Genomic DNA, 6,660 nt, shown 5'->3' with positions numbered 1-6,660 from the left:
CTCTTGTTACCCAGGCTGGAGTGCAATGGCGCAATCTCGGCTCACCGCAACCTCCGCTTCCTGGGTTCAGGCAATTCTCCTGCCTCAGCCTCCTGAGTAGCTGGGATTACAGGCACGCGCCACCATGCCCAGCTAATTTTTTGTATTTTTAGTAGAGACGGAGTTTCACCATGTTGACCAGGATGGTCTCGTTCTCTTGACCTCGTGATCCACCCGCCTCGGCCTCCCAAAGTGCTGGGATTACAGGCTTGAGCCACCGCGCCCGGCCCTGGCAGAGAACATTTGAATGAAAGGAGGGCAGGAGAAGGTCAGAGGCCTGCCCGGAGGCCTAACACACCCAACATTAAAACAAAAGGCAGTAACAAGGGCTGTGGGAGTTATGGGCCAGGGACCATGGACGAAAACCAGTATATATCCTAACAGCACACTGCCTCTATTTCATCATCTCCTCTTTCTCTCAAAAGTTACAAACCAACTGGTTTTTTTTAAGGGTTCTGTTTTCCTTTTTTTTTTTTTTTTTTTTTGAGACAAAGTCTAAGTTCTTGCTATGTTATCCAGGCTGGTCTTGAATATCCCTGGTACAAGTGATCCTCCTGCCTTAGCCTCCCGAGTAGTTGGGACTACAGGTGCAGGCTACTGTGCCTGGCACACATCAACTGTTTGTCACCAAATCCCGTGGCTTTCTCTACTTTTATCTGACAGGACCTACCTATATTTGAAAATGTAGACCCTGCTTCCCACCCACCATATCCTGTGAAACACCACACTGTTCTTTAGTTCTCTTCCATCCCAGTTCTCTTTCAGTCCCTTTGATTCTTCTAAATGTAAGTGTCCCAAAGTTCACACACAAAAAACTTACGTTTTCCCTCTTTTAGTAGAGACAGGCTTCACCATCCCAGTCAACTACACTAAAAGACTTAACGTCACTTTTGACCCTCAACCTAATCTCTGCGCTTACACGTTCATAGCGCTGTGGAGGGGGGGAAGCATTTTCATGCACTCGTGCTCTCCCTACGAATAACACCCTAATTCAGCCTGTCATTATGATTTGTATGGATTTTGCAATAGCTTGAAGCTAATTTTGCATGCCTCCATTTCCCACCTCTTCCAGCCCTTTGTATTAAGGCACCATGTTTTAGCGCCTTAACAGGTCCAGCGGATCACTTGATGTCAGGAGTTCTAGACCAGCCTGGCCAACATGGTAAAACCCCATCTCTACTAAACATACAAAAAAATTAGCGGAGCGGGGTGGTGCGTGCCTATAGTTCCAGCTACTTAGGAAACTGAGGCAGGAGAATTGCTTGAACCCGGGAGGCGGAGGTTGCAGTGAGCAGAGATCACACCAGTGCACTCCAGCCTGGGTGACAAGAGAAAGACTATCTCAAAATAAATAAATAAAAATAAAAAGGTAGACGAAATCCTTAACTCTCCTGCAATGAACTTTTGGTTTAAATAGTAGAGTACCATAAGAGCGTCTCACTTATGTCTCTCATTTTCCTTTTACTTTTCTTTTTAGACAAAGTCTTGCTCTGCCACCCAGGCTAGAGTAGAATGACGTGAGCTTGGCTCACTGCAACCTCCCTCGCAGGTTCAAGCGATTCTTTCACCTCAGCCTCCCAAAGTAGCTGGGACTACAGGCACTCACCACCACGCCCAGCAAATTTTTGTATTTTTAGAAGAGATGGGGTTTCACTATGTTGGCCAGGCTGGTCTTGAACTCCTCACCTCAAGTGACCCGCCCACCTCAGCCTCCCAAAGTTCTGAGATTACAAGTATAACTCCTGGCCTTTCTCCTTTTTTCTTATTTATTTTTTTATTGAGATGAAGCCTCAGTCTGTCACCAGGCTGGAGTGCAGTGGCGTGATCTGGCTCACTACAGCCTCCACCTCCCTGGTTCAAGTGATTCTCCTGCCCCAGCCTCCAGAGTAGCTGGGACTACAGGCATGTGCCACCACGCCCGGCTAATTTTTGTGTTTTTAGTACAGACTGAGTTTTACCATGTTGGCCAGGATGGTCTCATTGCTTTTGTGCTGAGATTACAGGCATGAGCCACTGTGCCTGGCTTTTTTTTTTTTTGGGGGGGGGGGGGAATGGAGTCTCATTCTGTCACCCAGGCTGAAGTGCAGTGGTGTGCAATGGTGCAATCTCAGCTCACTGCAACCTCTGCCTCCCAGGTTGAAGTGATTTTCCTGCCTCAGCCTCCCGAGTAGCTGGGATTACATGCATCTGCCATAACGACTGGCTAATTTTTGTATTTTTAGTAGAGACTGGGTTTCACCATGTTGGCCAGGCTTGTCTCCAGCTGCTGACCTCGTGATCCACCCACCTGAGCTTCCTGAAGTGTTGGAATTACAGGCATGAGCCACCACACCCAGCCTTTTCTCCCATTTTCTAATGTGACCATAAAAATTTTTCCTTTCCTTTTTTTTTTTTTTTTTTGAGACAGGGTCTCACTGTGTCACCCAGGCTAGAGTGCAGTGATACATGCAAACTCCACCTTCCACCTTCAGGGCTTAAGGGATCTTCTGGCCTCACCTCCTGAGTAGCTGGAACTGCAGGTGTACAGCACCACACTCAGCTAATTTTTATATTTTTAGTAGAGATGGGATTTTGCCATGTTACCTAGGCTTGCCCATCTGCTGGCCTGCCTGCCTGCCTGCCTGCCTGCCTCCCTTCCTTTCTTACCTCCCTCTCTCTGTCCTTACCTCCCTCCCTCCCCCCTTCCCTCCATCCCTCTTTCTTTTCCCTTCCCTTTCACTTCCCTTTCTCCTTCCCAGTCCTCTTCCCCTTCCCCTTTCCCTTTCCTCCAGTCCCCTCCCCTCCCCTTCCTCTCTCTCTCTTTTTTCTCTCTTCCCCTCCCCTTTCCTCCCCTCTCCTTTTTTTGATATTGTCTAGGCTGGTCTCAAACTCCTGGGCTCGTCATCCACCCACCTGGGCCTCCTTTGTAGCTGGGACTACAAGTGCACAACACCATGCCCAGCTTGGCTTTGAATTTTTAAAAGGCTAATACCCAGAAGGATCAGGCATGGTCCTAACACTTTGGGAAGCCAATGCGGGAAGATCACTTGAGCCCAGGGAGTTCGAGACCAGCCTGGCAACATGGTGAGACACTATCTTTACAAAAAATTTAAAAATCAGCTAGGCATGGGGGCACATGCTTATAGTCCTAGCTACTCAGGAGGCTGAAGAAGGGGGATTGCTTGAGCCCAGAAGGTCAAGGCTGCAGTGAGCCATGATGGCGCCACTGCTCTCCAGCCCGGGCAACAGAGGGAGACCCTGTCTCAAAGGAAAAAAAACAAATACAAAAATACCCAGAAGTACAAAGCAAATGAGAGAAGAGATTTTGGTAGATTTATAGAAGACAGGCTGGGTGTGTTATCCTAGCACTTTGGGATACTAAGGTTGGCAGATCCCTGGAGCCCAGGAAGTTGAATTTGCAGTGAGCTATGATCATGCCACTGTACTCCAGCCTGGACAACAGAGCCAGAACCTGTCTGAAAAAAAAAAGTAGTATGGAAAGCAAAGAGGTGTAAAATAGGAAAAAACAATTTTTTAAAGAATTAATTCAGAAGGTTCAATTAGTATGACATCCAGAAAGAAGAGAAAAAACAGATGCATTTATCAAAGAAACAATACAAGAACATGTCCAAGAACAGAAGGACATGAGTCTCCACTGTGTGCCCACTAAGATACATAATGTGAAATGTCAGCATCCTAGGCCCTCAGAGAAAACCGAGAAGGGCATCCAAAATAACAAGACCATAGGCCGTGGTGGAACAGAGTCCTCAGCTACTATGATGTGAAGTCAATATCTAAAATTACTAAATCAGGCCGGGCATAGAGGCTCATGCCTATAATCCCAGCACTTTGGGGGGCCAAGGCAGGTGGATTACTTGAAGTCAGGAGTTCGAGACCAGCCTGGCTAACATGGTGAAACCCCATCTCTACTAAAAATACAAAAATTAGCTCAGTGTAGTGGTTGGGTCCTGTAATCCTAGATACTCAGGAGGCTGAGGCAGGGAGAATTGCTTGAACCCGGGAGGCAGAGGTTGCAGAGTGGAGATCACGCCATTGCACTCTAGCTTTGGCGACAGAGTGAGACTTTGTATCAAAAAAAAAAAAATATATATATATATATATATATATTTAAACATGTATTGTTTGGAAAAAGTATTAATGACAAGAAACCTTTAGACTGTACTTTCAGGGATCATTTCTATAATTTGTTACTAGGGAAATTTCTCTGAATGTGTAGAGCACTTAATTTTCATTATTTTAAATAAAATTTTTAAAACATTAAAAAAAAACAAGAAACCTTTCTAGCTTCCCTGTTTCCTTTTGCCTACATGACAAGGCTTAAATCTCCACATCGTGCTCTTTAAAATCAGGACTCAGCCTGCTTTCTCAGCTCATCTGACCACCTTCTCCCCAGCCTTACCCATGTCAGTCACACATTCCTTTAAGGACATGTATCGAGCACCTCAGGTGTGCTAGTAGATATGGAAACATGAATAAGACATCCTCGATTCCTCAATGAATTGTCTAATGGCAGAAACAGATGCATAAAAAATAAATACACTTCAGTGGATTTGATGCTTAAATAAAAGCAAGGACAATGACCTCTTCTGTGGAAAGGCAAAATGAAGAGCAACATGTTGCCCAAGTTTGTTCTTTTGGCTGCATGCCCTTGGTAAGGTCCGTTTGTTTGGCTGAGTTTGTGTATGTGGGTGGCTGTACAGAAGGACAACATGAAATTTTCTCTTACCAGTCCTGCCCTCTCCCTCCCCCAAGAAACAAAGGCTTTTTCTTCCTTCCTCACCAGTCACTTTGTCCATTATGCTCTGATTCTATTTCAGTCAGGAAGCGTTATAAGAGTAATTAAGGAGGCCAGGCCAGGCACAGTGGCTCACGCCTGTAATTCCAGCACTTCGGGAGGCTGTGGGGGACAGATCACCTGAGGTCAGGAGTTGGAGACCAACCTGGCCAACATGGTGAAACCCCGTCTCTACTAAAAATACAAAAGTTAGCTGGGCGTGGTGGCAGACGCCTGTAATCCCAGCTACTCCAGAGGCTGAGGTAGGAGAATCACTTGCACCCGGGAGGCCGAGGTAGCAGTGAGCAAAGATCGTGCCACGCAATAGAGTGAAACTCTGTCTCAAAAAAAAGAAAAGAAAAGGTAATTCAGGAAGATTTATTGGAGACTTTGGGACCTCAGCCGGGGTTAAAGGATGGATAACAGCTAGCCAGGTGGCAGGAGTGGCCAGAGCAAAAGATCTATCTTTGGGAAAGAGCCCGTGCATTCACCGGTGAAGCAATCAGCCTGGCTGCAGAGGTGTGTTGCTAGTTAACGGGAGATAAGGTTGGTATGTGGGGTAACGTTAGCATGAACACAGGCACAGGTGTCGACAGCTGAAGTAAACAGGGACTCTGCATGCTCTTGAGCAAAAATGACATGATACAACCAATACTTGAGGATTGTGAGTGTGTAAGTTAGCAGGATGCAAAACTGAATCCCTGGTCTGCCTCCTTCCCAAACGCTCCACACTGGATTAGCCACCACAGTTGGCATGGAGTTAAATGAAGACTATCCCTCTAAGTTTTAGCAATGAAAGGGAAAAAAGAGTCAATGGCTGCCTATAAAGAGCAGCAGAATCAAACAAAGATAAATTCAAAAAGAAGAGCAAATTTGGAAGAAAACAGAGCAATATTCAGTTTTTAATTCAGCAAATATTTATTGAGCCTCTAGTACCTGCAAAACACTGCTACGTACTGTGGTGAATGTACAGTCCCTCTTTTCACGGAGAGTGAATGATTCAGGTGCATAGCTCTCCATCATGGAATGCAAGAATGCTGGGAGAAAGAACAGGAGAGTAGTGGCTCTCAAACTTTTTGGTCTCAGGACCCCTTCATACTCTTAAAAATTACTGAAGACTTCAAAGAGCTTTTGTTTATGTGGGTTATGTCTGTCGATTTTTGTCCATATTAGAAATGAAGACAAAATCTGGCCAGGCGCAGTGGCTCACACCTGTAATCCCAGCACTTTGGGAGGCCGAGGTGAGGTGAGCAAATCACAAAGTCAAGAGATGGAGACCATCCTGGCCAACATGGTGAAACCCTGTCTCTACCTAAAACTACAAAAATTTGCTGTTTATGGTGGCACACACCTGTAATCCCAGCTACTCAGGAGGCTGAGGCAGGAGAATTGCTTGAACCCATGAGGAGGTTGCAATAAGCTGAGATTGCGCCACTGCACTTCAACCTGGTAATGGAGCAAGATTCCATCTAAAAAAAAAACCCAAAAATCTAAAAAGATGTATTTACCCATTTTTGAGTACACGATATTAAACCTGTTACTTGGCCAGAGGGGCCTGGCATGTTAGCACTGCCCCAAGCATGAGCACACAGGCTGGGTTGTGACAGTGTGTTGGCTCAGCCTCAACTTTGCCCCAAGATCAGACTGGGCACCAGGAGTAGGGAGAGGCCAGGCAGCGGAAGCAGGCATTTCTGAGTCTGTTGGGGCAGGGTGGGACTTCCCAGGCCCCTGAGAGTGCAGAGCTGCCTGGTGCTGCAGCTTGGGCGGCTGCAGCTGCACCCAAGAGGGTGGGGATCCTGTCTGCTCCATGAACACACAGCCCCAGTTGTGCCTCCTTTCTGCAGCTG

General features: G+C 46.4%; 1 long non-coding RNA gene and 1 pseudogene across 1 annotated transcript in view; both read left to right on the top strand.

The window, feature by feature from the left end:
* The window catches only part of LOC116528584, a 9,012-nt gene extending 4,748 nt beyond the window's left edge, over positions 1–4,264 (top strand). Inside the window, exon 3 of the long non-coding RNA XR_004259102.1 lies at positions 4,195–4,264. This is a non-coding gene — a long non-coding RNA (uncharacterized LOC116528584). The remainder of the gene's footprint in view (positions 1–4,194) is intronic.
* Positions 4,192–4,265, top strand: LOC116528730 (annotated as a pseudogene).
* The last annotated feature ends 2,395 nt before the right edge of the window (positions 4,266–6,660 follow it).

Source organism: Sapajus apella, unplaced genomic scaffold (genome assembly GCF_009761245.1).
Source record: "Sapajus apella isolate SASKATOON/1434 unplaced genomic scaffold, GSC_monkey_1.0 scaffold59, whole genome shotgun sequence".
In the NCBI taxonomy this organism is placed as follows: Eukaryota; Metazoa; Chordata; class Mammalia; order Primates; family Cebidae; genus Sapajus; species Sapajus apella.
The sequence above is the reverse complement of the archived record's forward strand: the minus strand, read 5'-3'. Positions and strand labels throughout refer to the sequence as shown.